Here is a 14,605-nt window from a genome sequence, read left to right as displayed (position 1 = left end):
TCAAAGGGGGTAACCAAATTCTCACTCACTCACAAGGAAAGTTACTTTTTGGTCAAGTGGTTGTGCTCAAAATCAAACAAAATACCTTGATTCTTTTCATGCTTTCAAACAATCAACACGAATAAAAGATTAAACATAATAAAATTTAGTTAAAGCAAAGATTGTTGGTCTTCTGTCTATATAGTAAATAATGAAAAGCTTCCTCACATTTGGGGTAAGATATCTAAAATGATTCAATGATGAACAAGTAGTACAAAAGAATGAATGTCATGATATTTTATAGAAAGCAAAAAGCATGTACCTTGAATCGTACGAACTTCAAACACTATCATTACCACACATTTGCATATTGACACACTCAAATTTGGAAAATCACTCTATGCTTCTTCAAGCCAATATACCAATTTTTGAAGAAAAATAACAAACAAAACTATTAGAAATTAAATACTAATATTTACTACTCTAAATGACTTAGGTGAAAGTGGGTAAGATGGCTGAGTGAAAAGAATTTCCACTGATCAGTAACACAAGGTGTGCTTAGCGACACCATAGTGCGCTTAGCGCTATCAGACCACACTTAGCGTGAGCAGGTATGTCCCGAAACTCCAAAACGTATAAAAATGACATGCATTTAATCCACCTTTGCCCACACTACCTACAATACATAAATACAAAGTTGTTAAAGTATGTTCACATTGGGTTACCTCCTAACAAACGCTTGTTTTACGTTGTTAGCTTGGCGCCTTTATGTATACAAATACACTCATTCATGTTGCCTCTTTTATTGGCTAGTTGTTCACCAACGACTACTCCTAACCAATCACTTTAGCAAATGTGGAGAGAACAAAAATATATACAATATACACAAGTATAGAAAACATGTACAAATATACAAGTATGGAAAACATATACAAGTATGTACAAAGCTCAAAAACATAGAAATTATTGCAATGCAATTCAATATCTAAACACCAATCCCCGACAACGACACCATTTTACTGAAGGGGTAAAGCAATAAGCAAAAGTAAGTATTTTTGTTTTATCGTCTCCACATAAATCAATGCGAGGGAAGAGTGTCATTCAACAATCTCCATGTTTCTGAGCTTGATTTTGAATGGTTTAAAAGAGTAAAATACGGAAAACAAAATTATGAACAAGAAAATAAATACATTCCTTAGATAATAGAGAACTTATCAAGCCTTAGATTTCATCTACCTGTCAAAGACTTAAATCTATTGATCAGTTGTAAGCAACCTAAAATATTCATCAATATCATCACGTATCCCCCACATCAGTTGTAGTCGATTTAAAAATATTTTATCATTGTTTAACAATTAAATATTTTGATTATTATCTTGAAAGATCTAAATAACTAATCAAACGATAGGTGTCTTGAAATGTTAAAATATATAAATTTCTCTTTAAAATCACGAAAGGTTAAGAAAATTTTCCTTTATCTCATGTGACCTCCTTACATACTTAGTGTGTTTAAGAGACAAACTTATTATATTACTTATTTTAGTTTTCAAAAGGGATTTTATGGCTTCATAAATGTTAAACACTATTTTGAAAATTTAAGAGAGCACTAAATTTATGTTATACACTATAAAAAGATCAAATCATATTATATTTCTTACATGCAACGGGTTCATAGGAATTAACATTAATTGGAATAGAGGAAGTTATAATCTCGTTAATGCGTATGCTCCGTGTAACGCTGTGGAGAGGAGGGTTTTATGGAGAACTTTGGTAAATAGAAGGCAGAATAATGGTGTAGAAGAATGGAGTTTGGGAGGGGACTTCAATGAGGTATGTAATAGGGAGGAAAGGAAGGGTGTTAGGGATACTAACAGTGTTTGAAATATGGAAGATTTTAGGAGATTTATTGAGGACATGGAGCTGGTGGATTTATCGTATGTTGGAACCAAATTTACATGGTTCAAAGGTAATGGTACAATGAAGAGTCGTCTTGAAAGGTTTTTGGCTTCAAATAAGTTCATAGATGATTGGAATGTTATAGAAAAAAGAGTGGGAGCAAGAGATATTTCAGACCACTGTCATATTTGGCTTAATATGGGTAAGATAGACTGGGGACCGAAACCGTTCAGATTCAACAACGCTTGGTTTCAGCACAAAGGTTTTTTTTACCATTTTTAGAAGAGGAATGGGGGTAAATTAAAGGTGGAAGGGAGAGGGGATTTAATAATATATGAGAAGTTAAAAAGATTGAAAAATAAGCATCAAGAAGTGGAATAGAGAAGTCTTTGGCTAGATCGATCTGCAAGTAACGAAAAAAGTGGAAAATCTCAATGTTCTAGATAGTTTGTTGGCTGAGTATCATGGAGAAGATATACAGAGGATGGTGGGTGATAGGTATAATGTGTCAAAGGATATTTGGAATTCTCTAAGTCTGCAGGAGTATGTGCTTAGGCTTAAATCTAGACAACTTTGGTTAAAAGATGTTGATAAAAAATCTCGTTACTTTCATAAGGCGTTGAAAGAAAGGAGAAGGAGGAATGCTATCACGTCTGTTGTCGATTCTAATGGCAGTGTGGAGGGTGTAGACGAAGTTAAAGATGCTGTGAAATCTCACTTTGAGGATTTCTTTAAGGAAAGGAATCGGTTCACTCCTGTCCCGGAAGGCATGTATTTCATGATGTTAAGTAAGGAGGACATAACCTGGCCTGAGAGGCTGTTCATGGAAGAAAAAGTGAAGGCAACGGTGTGGGCTTGCAACGGTAATAGAAGTGCAGGACCGGACGATTATTCGTTAGAGTTTTTTAAGAAATGTTGGATGTTTATAAAGAAGGGTGTGATAAGGTTTGTGGAGGATTTTCATAAAGATGCAAAGTTAATCAAAGCGTGTACTTCTTTTTATTAACTCTAATTCCGAAGATCAAAAACCCGCAACAGCTAAGTAAGCACATGCCAATCTGTCTCGTAGGAAGCTTGTACAAGATCTTATCTAAGTTGATGTCCTACAGACTAAATTGAGTGCTGGGAAAACTAGTTTCAAGCTGTCAAAAAGCCTTTGTTCTTGGCAGAAGTATTTAAGATGGGGTGTTGTTGGTAAATGAGGTATTGGATTTGGCCAATAGGGAGAAAAGGAGTTGTATGGCTTTGAAGGTGGACTTCGAAAAAGCTTACGACTGTGTCAGTTGAGATTTTTTTAGGACGATGTTACATTGTTTCGAATTCAGGGACCGATGGATAAGATGGATGGATAGTTGTATTTTAATAGTCATTTTTCCATTCTCATCAATGGAAGTACTACAAAGGATTTTAAGGCGGAAAGAGTTCTTCGACAAGGAGATCCAATTTTTCCTTTCTTATTTGTCTTGGTGGCGGAAGCATTTTCGGGGCTAATGAAGAGGGTAGTAGATACAGGAGAATACATAGGGTTTAAGATTAATGAAGAAGTAGAAGTTAACCTTGTGCAAATTGCGGATGATACTATTGTGGTGGTGGAGGGAAGTGATGACAATCTTTGGTTGATGAAATATATTCTAAGCGGGTTTGAGTTGATGTCAGGATTAAGGATTAACTTTCATGAGAGCAGAATTTATGGTTTCCATGTAAGTGATTGGTTGTTGGAAGCGGCATCCAATTTTTTATCGTGTGACATTGATCATTTAACTTTTAAATACCTTGGAGTTAAAGTAGGGGAGAGTCCTAGAAAGGTGACTATGTGGAAAGATCTTATCAATCAACTGAAATCAACACTGACAGTTTGGAAAGGCAGGTATCTTATTATGGCAGGTCGTGTAGTTTTGATTAATGCGGTGCTAAACGCTATTCCCATTTATATGATATCTTTTTATAAAGCTCCTTCTAACGTGATCAAAGAGATTCGACATATTCAAAGAAACTTCCTATGGCAAGGTCGAGAGGATAGTCATTCTATTCATTGGGTCAGTTGAAATACCGTTTGTTTTCCGAAGGAGTAGGGAGGATTAGGAGTCAAAGACGTAAAGATCTTGAACTTGGCATTTCTTAATAAGTGGAAGTGGAAGATTGTTAATGAGAAAGAGGTGGTTTGGAGCAGCATTCTTAGACTTAGATATGATAATCCGGTATTAAAAGTTTTGGTTGGAGATAATAGTGTGTTGAGTAACAAGGACTCTATATGGTGGCGTGATTTGATTCTGTCTGACAAATCTGTAGGTTCAAATGATCGTTTTGCAGGTGCTATTTTGAGTAAGGTGGCTAACTGTTGGGGAACCTCGTTTTGGCCTTCTAAATGGTTGGGTCATCAATCATTGAAGGATGCTTATCCGGAGGTTTTTTCCGAAGCGTTAAACAAGGGCTGTAGTGTTGAAGATGCATGCCAATGGTAGGGTACTGAATGGCATTGGAACATTACAGGAGTAGTGGAGAATGAAGATCCAGCTGTTCAGAATTTCTGTGAGGAAATAGAAGACTTGTTGGCTTATGCTGTTCTGGATAGGGAAGCCGAAGACATTCATGTTTGGATGAAGCATGAAGAAGGCTTTTTTATAGTTAAATCCTGCAACTCTTTATTCTGTTCGGATTCTGCAGCACCTGTTGTTTCTAATGGTGTCCGCAGTGCCTTGAATTAGTTGTGGAATTATGAAGCGCCGAAAAAATGAAATATTTCGAGTGGAGAATCCTTCTCAACAAGATACCTTCTAAAGATCAACTCTTCAAGCGCGGTATTCTTATGGATACTAATCAACTCAGGTGTGTGTTTTGTTTGGAGGACGAGGCTGTTTTGCATTTGTTTGGATCGTGTTCTTTTGCGGATAATATTTGGAGAAATGTCTTTGGTTGGATCAGATCTCTCGGGGAGTTGAATTTGGAGGAGTTCATGTCATTTTTTTTAACTGTGACAAAGTAAAAGATAAGTTGATGAGGAGAATCGTGTCAGTTATCTGGTTAGTATCTGTTTGGAGTCTGTGGCTATTAAGGAATATCGTTATTTTTAACGACGTCAATCTGAGCTTTGATGAATGTATGTCAGCCATAGTGTATAGATCTTGGATTTGGCTTTCCTCTTTTTGTAAACTTGCTGATTGTAGTAATTTCTTTACTTGGAATACTCTTCCTCTCCGTTGTTTCGAGAGGTAAGAGTTATTTCCGCGTTTGTATGTCCGGTGGAGTAACCCTTTTGCTCCTCTTAATAGATTTCTTGCCTATTAAAAAAAACATGCTGCATCTCTCAAATATTTTTATGTTATGATTCTATTACTTTTCTTAATTCTTAATACAATATTAGTCGGTGGTGGTGAGCTATTTTTTCATCTTTTCATATTATCTCAACTATACTTATTGTTTGTACACAATAATTTATCATTTCATATTTACATTCTTTTTATATTTATTTTATCATAGGAATTGATGAATGTAAAGATGATTGGGATTATCCAGAACCTTGGCTGAAGTTATATAAAAGTAAGTGCATTGATCATGAATAGGCGGAAAATTGGATTTAGAGATGGAGTTTTTATGATAGCTTATTTATTGTACAAATATATTATTAGAAATTGTAAAAGATTTTTGTGAGATATTTTCAAAATTCTTTCAACATTTGCATTAAATACCTTACCCTAAATGGCTTGATGAATTTGAATAGAACCTGTAATATGAGATATATTTACATATTGTTCTTCGATTTTTATACTATCATTTCAATTTGCTAGATATCTAATAGCATGAGGTTTTTCTTCGACTTTTGAGTAAACCTTGAGAGAGAGTTGGTTAGTCAATAGTCATATTCTCATTTACAAATAACTTAAATGTCTCAAATGAGACAAACAAATTGATGGCATCTTCTCTTTACTTTTTCTGTGTTGGCTAAAATATGAGTTAAAATAAATAAAAAACTCATGAAGAACAATTTTAAAATGTTCTTTAGCGGAAAAACTCATTAAAATTTGAGCCACTCCTTATCAATATCTAATTCTTAATCATATATATATATATATATATATATATATATATATATATATATATATATATATATATATATACACACACACACACACTAACCACCTCTCTCTCAACCAGATTTTTAAAAATCTGAACACTTAGAAAAAAAAGAAGCAAATTAGGGACAAATTTGTGAGGTAAGTAAATCCTTCACTAATTGTGATGGATTTAGTGAGGAAAAGTTATATGGATGGTAGATCATAAACGAATAAATATTAGTGATCGGTCACTGTCATACTCTAAATTTGTCCCACCCTTTATCAACTTATTTGTCGTATGCATCTCACTCTCCTCGTATGCATTACCTTTACATTAGGTCATTGTTACACAACATGCATCATTAATTAATAACTTGGCATGGGATCAAGGATCATGGGGAGATTAGAGTTTTTCTCTATGGATTGAGGTTGCTCCTTCACTCAAGTTGATTCAACTGGTTCTTTCATCACTCTTGGTAAGGAACTAGGGTTTTGAATCACAAACATCCTCAATATATTTTTCATCAAGTTTCTTCAAGATCAAGTGCATTAGGGCTGTAACTTGTTGTGCTTAAGGTTCCATCATGATTTTTAACTAATAAGGCATTGGATTATGGTCTATGTCCCTGAGAATTTGAGTCAAGAAGTTCTTCAATTGGTGTGTGCCTCAAGACACGTTGTGATGATCAATCTCAAGGTTTCTCTCCATCAAGGTTTGTACTTTTACATTTGGTGCTCATAGTGAATTAACTTGGACTACAAATCATCATGAAGATCAGGGTTGAGGCATATAGATCTTCACCATGCAAAATAGGGGGATAGTATTCATAACTTCGGATACAAGGTTCACTCAAAGGATCCAATCCATGGAATTAGGGTTTCCATGTGATTTTGTTAAGCAAGAGGCTTATGGTTACTTGAACTTCAAGTCACATGGTCATGGTCCTCATACAAGAGGAGATTCACATGGACTTTATTCACAAATTAGGGTTTGTGGATATCTTGAGACAAACTTTTCCATCTGAATCACTAGGGTTGCTTGCTCATACTCATTGTGGTAAAAGAAAGTTACTGAAGGTTTTAAGTTACGGGGCATTTGGATTAAGTGTTGACTTTTGGTTAGAGTCAACCATGGAAGGTTGGCTTTTTTACCAAATCACTTTCTGACTTTTTTCTACTTAATCCACATCTTCAGGGGATCCTTTTAGTTGGAAGTACATGATTCAAAAGAAGGATCTAAATTCACAATTGAGTTGAAAAATAGAAATTTCATTTACTTGAGAAATAAGTCACATAGTCAAGACTCATGTAATTTCAATCATATTCCTTTTGTGCAAATGTTAAAGTGTTTTTAGCCTAATTTGAAATAATGTTAACAAAAATATTATAACCAATAAAATCACGAATATTTTGATTCCATAATATTTTGGTCTTACTTTTGAATTGAACTATTGCAGCATTGAAGACACTTAAAATAATTGTTATTTAGTCTTTTATTTATGTAAACTTAGTTAAGTATTCGAAGCTTTTCAATAAATTTTCTATAAATTTGATTTGTTGGAGAAAAATAATAAGAATTTTATATAAAAACTAGTACAAGACCCATGCGTCCGTACGAGTAAGTTCATTTATATCTTATACGATTGATAAATATTAGTTGTTATTGATATATAATTGTTATTATAAAATCACTAATAACAGAAAATATTTAAAATTAAATATGTAGCAAATCACCAACCCGGTAAATCTAATATGTCTAATAACTACAAATATTTATAAATCTCACTAATAACTATAAATATTTACCAGGTTTTTGTTTATATATTAAAAAAAAAATTGCGGTGATAGTGACATGTAAAAATAATGAGTTTCAGTGATAAAATTTACCGGAGTTGATAAAATTTGCATAAATCACTCTCATTATTTTCTTAAATTATAATAATAAATTGATAGTTATAATGATAAAATTCACATAAATTACATCTTTCTACTGTTTTTGCATAGATATATGTTATCCAAATAATATTATTGTTTCACCAACATATCCGACTTATCTTATTCTAGGCGTTGTACGCTTCTCTGCAATTGGGTGACTTCTCAAATCTCACCACCAAACTCCAAATGATGTCGTGAGATCGGTTGTGGAATTTGATTAACAGAAAATAGACATACTCCTAATTTAATCCAGGAAAACATAAAAATAAATCATATATATTTTAAATCCATACAAACTGAAATGGTAATTGTTGTTCGCAACAAGCAAATTTATTATTCTTTAATTTGTGTTTATGATAATAAAAATATATCAATCTGAAGTCTGTCAATTGATCATGTTTTCTCATGAATTGATCATTAATGTTAATTCACATTATATATACTAGCGGTCAAACGGGCACTCCCGTGCCCGTTTGTCTGCTTTTCTTAATACACACAGCGGAGAAAAATAAATGTGTGTATATTTTTTATGAGGTTTTTATTGTACGTCGCCGTAAGAATAATATTTTTTAGACACAATTAGCATAATTAAAATCAAGATGATAAATGTATGTTTTAAAAGTATTTTAGTGAATATTTTATATAAAGTAATTATATTATTCTTTGATATTAAACTAATAAAATTCTATTGAGAGAGCACATCTTTTATGATGTTTTTCATATAAGTCTTCTTAAGAAGAATATTATTTGAACACAATATTTAAAAACAAAGTAAGATGCTAAAATATTTACTTTAAATATGTTTTCATAACTTAATACCGAAACCAGAGTAATCAATACTAAGAAAATTGTTCTTGAGACCAATTTAACAAATCTTAAAAATTAAATATTAAATAAAGTCTTCCTCCGCTCTCTCTCCCTCACACTCCCTCCTTCTTCTGCCCCTCTCTCCTTCTCCTCTCTCTCTCTCTCTCTCTCTCTCTCTCTCTCTCTCTCTCTCTCTCTCTCTCTCTCTCTCTCCCTCTCTCTCCATGTCCCTCCCCCCCCCCCTCTATCTCTCTCTCCCCCTCCCTATCCCTCTTGTTCTTTCTCCCTCCCCTCTCCCTCTCCCTCACCATCTCTATCTCTCTCCCTCCCCTCTCTCCCTCTCTTTCTCTCTCTCTCTCCACCCCCTCTCTCTCCCCTTCTCATATCCCTCCCATCTCCCTCTCCCTCTACCTCTCCTTCTCCCTTTCCTCTTCCTATCTCTCCCTCTCCTTCTACCTGTTTATATGTTTTGTAGAAATGTTTGCCACATAATTTTTTAATGGAAACATGACGTCATTGATTAAAACTAAAGGGATGTAGACGAAAACCAAATTCTCAATAAAACATTGTTTATTTTACGATCTCTTACCTACAAAACATACGTATACCAAGGAAAGTAACGTATACAAAGGAAAGTTGAATGATTTAGACTTGATTGAGTGCTTGACACTATTGGTGATTGAGAGAGAAAGTGTGTGTATTTTATTTAATTTCTTGTAGGTGCGGGCTAAAAGAACGGACTAAGGAATATTCAGAAAAATACTTGTTTATATTTTGACATGTGCGCGCAATAAAAAAGCGGACAAACAAACCCTCCGTGGAAATACTTGTTTATATTTCTACTTGAGATGAATCAAATTGTCATCCTTGCCCTCCCCTTCTCTGTTTCTCTCTCAAAATAAAAAATAAAATATAAAATTTATGATAGGTGATAATTTTGATTACAACATAATAATTAATATTTTTACTAATAAAACTATTTTAAATTTAATTAAATAAAACATACTCGTGATGAAAAAATATTTAAATTGAATTAAATAAAAAAAAGGAAAGATATTGATCGTAAGACTATACATAGTAGAAAAATATATCTCAGAATAATTGTCATATTAAATTAGAATTAGAAATATCAATAATTATGAATTTTTGATAAATATATAAATAAATGTAATAATTAAGTATGAATTTTCAATAATTCAATAAATAAATGAATGTAATAATTAATAATGACACGGAGGAAATGAAAGTATCGTGGTAACCCATTAACTTATCAATTTTAACTCATACATAGGAGTACAAAACGTTTCTCTCTTTTTTACTAAATTTAACAAAAGAAAAAAAAATCAATTTCTCGTAAACGTGAATTTGAAAGGAATACTTAAAGTATAGGCAAACAAAGGTTATACTTATGTTGAGAGTGAATTAGAAAAAGTAAAAGAGATGATACGGATAGTTTAGCATTTTTTTTTCTCGATTTTAAATTATGGTAACCAAATGTTTTCCATACTCTAAATCATGTCCATGTTCTAATTTTTGTTTTCTAATTTTCTAAAAACCATTTTACTACATTCTATTTCACTATTGCAATTACACAATTTTTTATTTATTTTTAAATAGTGACATATTTGGAGGTAAAATAATAACCTCCTATATTCCTTGTCCTATATTCCATGCTACAAAAATAATAATAAAGAAACTGTAAAAAATTCATAAGATGTGTTCTTGTATGGCAGTTTTTATTTTAAAACTATATTATTAATTTTTAATTTTAAAACTAAGAAGGGTAGATTTAAAATAAATATAGGTTACACTAAAACAATGTTTTTCGTTTATACATAGTTATAGATCATAAATATAGATTATAGATAAGACAAAGATAGAATTAGTTTATTATTATGGAAGTTGTCTATAAATAATGGTCTTATAAATAAATGAAGAAATTAGTTCTTTAGCAAAGTAAACATAATTGGGTACTGATAAAGAAAACAATTGACAATCAAATTTCATATATATCAACCAAAAATAACCATTCTATTGGCATAACTGAAATTATATTTGAAAATAGAAAAAATAAGGACAGTTTCTTTTGTTGGTTCCATTGTATTTTTTAATCTGTGAAAGAGTATGACATATAATAATAGGCGAGATAGATGTATACGTTGTCACAGGAAGTTTCTTATGATGAATATTGTGATGGTTTTTTTGGCTTTGCAAGTGATTTGCATGAATGTTTATCATAGTAGTTCTGCAGTAAAAGATATCAAAGCAAACCAGATCCAATAAAAATAAATATTCAATTACATACTTACAAAGGAAAACAAAACTCAAAAAAAAAAAAAAAAAAAACTCCTACGATTTCAATATATATACAGGTACCACTTCATGGAGAAAAAAATGGCAGTTTGGAATAGAAAAATTAAAAGTATAAAACTTAACCAAATTCAAAATAATCCAAATAAAAATGACCAACTTTCAAAACAAATAAAAGCAAACTGAATGCAGAAGAAGCATTGGAGACTTTGAGTGTGTTTTTAATTTGAATATATCTGAAAGTAAAAGAGAAAATAAAAAAGATGTTAGACAGCCATGAAAATGAGAGGAAGGGAAAAGGAAGAAATAAATAGGCAATGTTTACCCAGTGCAATGCTTGATAGATGACAATGGCAAAGGCGAAGAGAAATATTTGTTTAATTTCATTGTCTATTCTTGTTAGTGTGTTGATAAGAAGGTACGGGCTTAATGTGTCAATTGGATTAAAACTGCTTTATGTACACGTTTGAGAGAATAACAGTTAATGTTTAAAGGGTAAATAAGAGAAAAAAATAGGTCAGACCAAAAGTTTGTATCCCCTTTATAAGGAAGAGGAGAGTTCTAAACACCTCTTTGATTCGTGCCCCATCACAAGAAACATTTGGAGTAGAGTTGGAGGGTGGTTAGGTAATTCTTGCAATCTATCTATAGAGGAGTTGCCTTCTTTCTTTACTGTTTCTGAGAAAATTAAGGGTGTAGAGGAAAGATTAACTTTAGGAGTGATTTGGTTAGCGGTGTGGAACATTTGGAAGATGAGGAATGCAATTATCTTTAATGGTTGTAGTTTCAATTTCGATGACTGCTATAGCGCTATTGTTTTAGCTTCTTGGAAATGGTTCCGTCTAGTTAACTCTTCTTCTACATCCTGTAATTTTCATTTTTGGAACATTTTACCTCTATTCTGTATAAAGAGGTAATTTGTATGTGTGTTTTCTCCTTTTGTGATTAATACCATTACTTATTGAAAAAAATAATATATATATATATATATATATATATATATATATATATATATATATATATATATATATATAATCCTTAACAGAAATAGTAGCAAGATAGGGAGGGACAGTTTTGCTGTATTATTTCCAGCACTTTTTGAGGAAATTTTGTCTAAAGATGCTACGGTTAACAGTATGGGTTTTTGGAGCGATCAAGGGTGGAAGTGGAATTGTATTTTATGCGAAGAAGTACTGAGTTTGGAGGCCACGATTGAACTCGAGGAGCTACTAGTTCTACTGCAAGGAACTGCCCCAGATGCAAATCAATCTGATTGTGTGGTTTGGCCTTATGACAACAGTAAACGGCTTATGGTGAAGTCCTGTTACGAGGTTATTATGCAAGGTCAGGTTGGGGATGCTCTGAATGATCAGTTGAAGCAAGTACTTAGTATTATATGGGGATCTCGAGTTCCTTCAAAACTGAAGATTTTCGGTTGGAGGCTTGCTCTTAACAGGTTGCCTACAAGGAAGCAGCGACTAAGAAGAGGATTTATCTCTCAAGTTCCGGATGCAAAGTGTGTTTTCTGTCATATGCAGGAGGAGAACCTTAACCATTTGTTGTTGTCTTGTCCGAAGTTACAATTGCTATGGTTGAAAGTTCAAAAGTGGTTGGTTATTGACTTGCTTTTAGTGGTGGAGTGCTGCACCCATCTCTTAAAGTGCATTGAAGTTTTACATGGAAGGATGGCTAGTAACAAGGTTAGTGCAATTTAGATGACAGTTTGTTGGTGCACATGGAAGCATAGAAATGACGTAGTTTTCAATAGAGTCGACTGGGATATCGATGATCTTTATTTCCAGATTTTGTGGTACTCATGGTGGTGATTAGCTATAGATTCTAAGGATAGAATTCGCTGTAATTTTTATGAATGGTTTAAAAACCCATTACTTTGCTCTTGATATCTTTGCTAGATCCAGGTTTTTCTTGTGTTATTTTCTTGTAAGGGTTGGTGTACCGCTTGTACCCACACTTTCTTAATTCAAGAGTTGCTTATAAAAAAAAAAAAAAAATAGTAGCAAGATAATTAACAGTGGATATACGACATGGTATCATTTTTATGATCATGATATAGCATTGGAGTATCATTAAGAGAATAGTATTTAAATAAATAAATAACTTCCCTACTTGTATTGCGGGGAAAGTTATGTTTGGAGAGTTGCAGTGGTCTACTTCTAATATTCCGGATGAAACCGCCAGCTACCTTGATAGAAATTCACCCCGTATGGTATTTTGATTTAGTAACTAATTATTACTTATTGTTACCATTAGGTTAAAAAATAACGCTAGTTACAAGCATATACTAATACCTATGAACAAATAGGCTCAATATTACAGTGCACACCACATGTGGTACTGAAAGTTATGCGATTTGGAACAGGCATTCTACTATACATTATAATAATTTTAATTAATCGGCAATTTAAGCTTTAAGATGAATAAACCATGGAAAGCATAACTTACCTCCGAAACCAATGTAGTCGCTTATCATAGAATGACCCATTGAAACTAATGTAATTAACCGAAAATGACTCATTTGCAACTCTTCAAGAATCAAGACCAATTCTATAAGCATGTCTCTTAGCCGGAGTATTGGTTGAATCGGTATCTAGACTCTAGTTTTGTTGGTTTGACAAAGCTTGGATGGGCAAAGAATGACTGCTCTGCTGATAGGCTATGCTATTTGGAATAAAAGTCAGTTGGAGATTAAGAACTCAACTTAAACATGGGAAATGAGTAAAATCTAAAATCTATCTACATGAGAAATTATTACTTTGATAAGGCTATCATTCCTTGTTAGATTTTTATGCCAATGCAATTGTTAGATTGTCATAGTTTACATGAGATATGATGTTAGATTGTCATAGTTTGAGGAGTGCTAGCAACACTCTCTTTTAAACATTCTCTCAAACACTCACTTTCTTATTAGTTGAAACATGTGTGGGTCCTACTACTTTATGTGGGACCTATTTTTAAAATGAGGGGCCCACACATGTTTCAACCAATGAGTGCTTGAGAGAGTGTTTAAAAGAGAGTGTTGCTAGCACTCCTCATTGTCATGATAGGTAAAAGGCATGTATGATGAATAATGGGAAACTTAAACAGGATAGTAACAGAAAACTTAGAAATTCTTAGATATAGCTTTTATAGTTGGAAGAATGTTGGCTTTTATATTACTATAAGCCAAAAGGTAACAATTAAGGCATCGCTTAGAAAACATTTGGCACAACAATCTATTGGTGATGATCCAGTTGGTTACGAAGACTCTGGCGAGCGCAGGTTGCCTATTCATACGGTATTTGTTACGCTGTCTTTCGATTCCATGTTGTATCTTCTATAGCTATATAGAAATGTGAGTACTAATATCCAATTATGATGTGTAGGTTGAAAGCATAGTTATAAGTATAATATCAATTCTTTCAATCCCTAATATCAGGTCTCCTACTTCAAATTGTTATAGATTTACATTTACTCATATGATTTTTAAAACTTTATTAATACCAAGAAATCATATGAGTAAATGTAAATCTACCTTTCGGTTCTTGAAATTGTAAAGTCAATAATCTACATATATGAACCAAAGATGTAGACCTTTCTTTAAAGTAATATTTTATTAAAGTAGCAGA

The sequence above is a fragment of the Vicia villosa genome, linkage group LG7 (genome assembly GCF_029867415.1).
Source record: "Vicia villosa cultivar HV-30 ecotype Madison, WI linkage group LG7, Vvil1.0, whole genome shotgun sequence".
Lineage (NCBI taxonomy): Eukaryota > Viridiplantae > Streptophyta > Magnoliopsida > Fabales > Fabaceae > Vicia > Vicia villosa.
The sequence above is the reverse complement of the archived record's forward strand: the minus strand, read 5'-3'. Positions refer to the sequence as shown.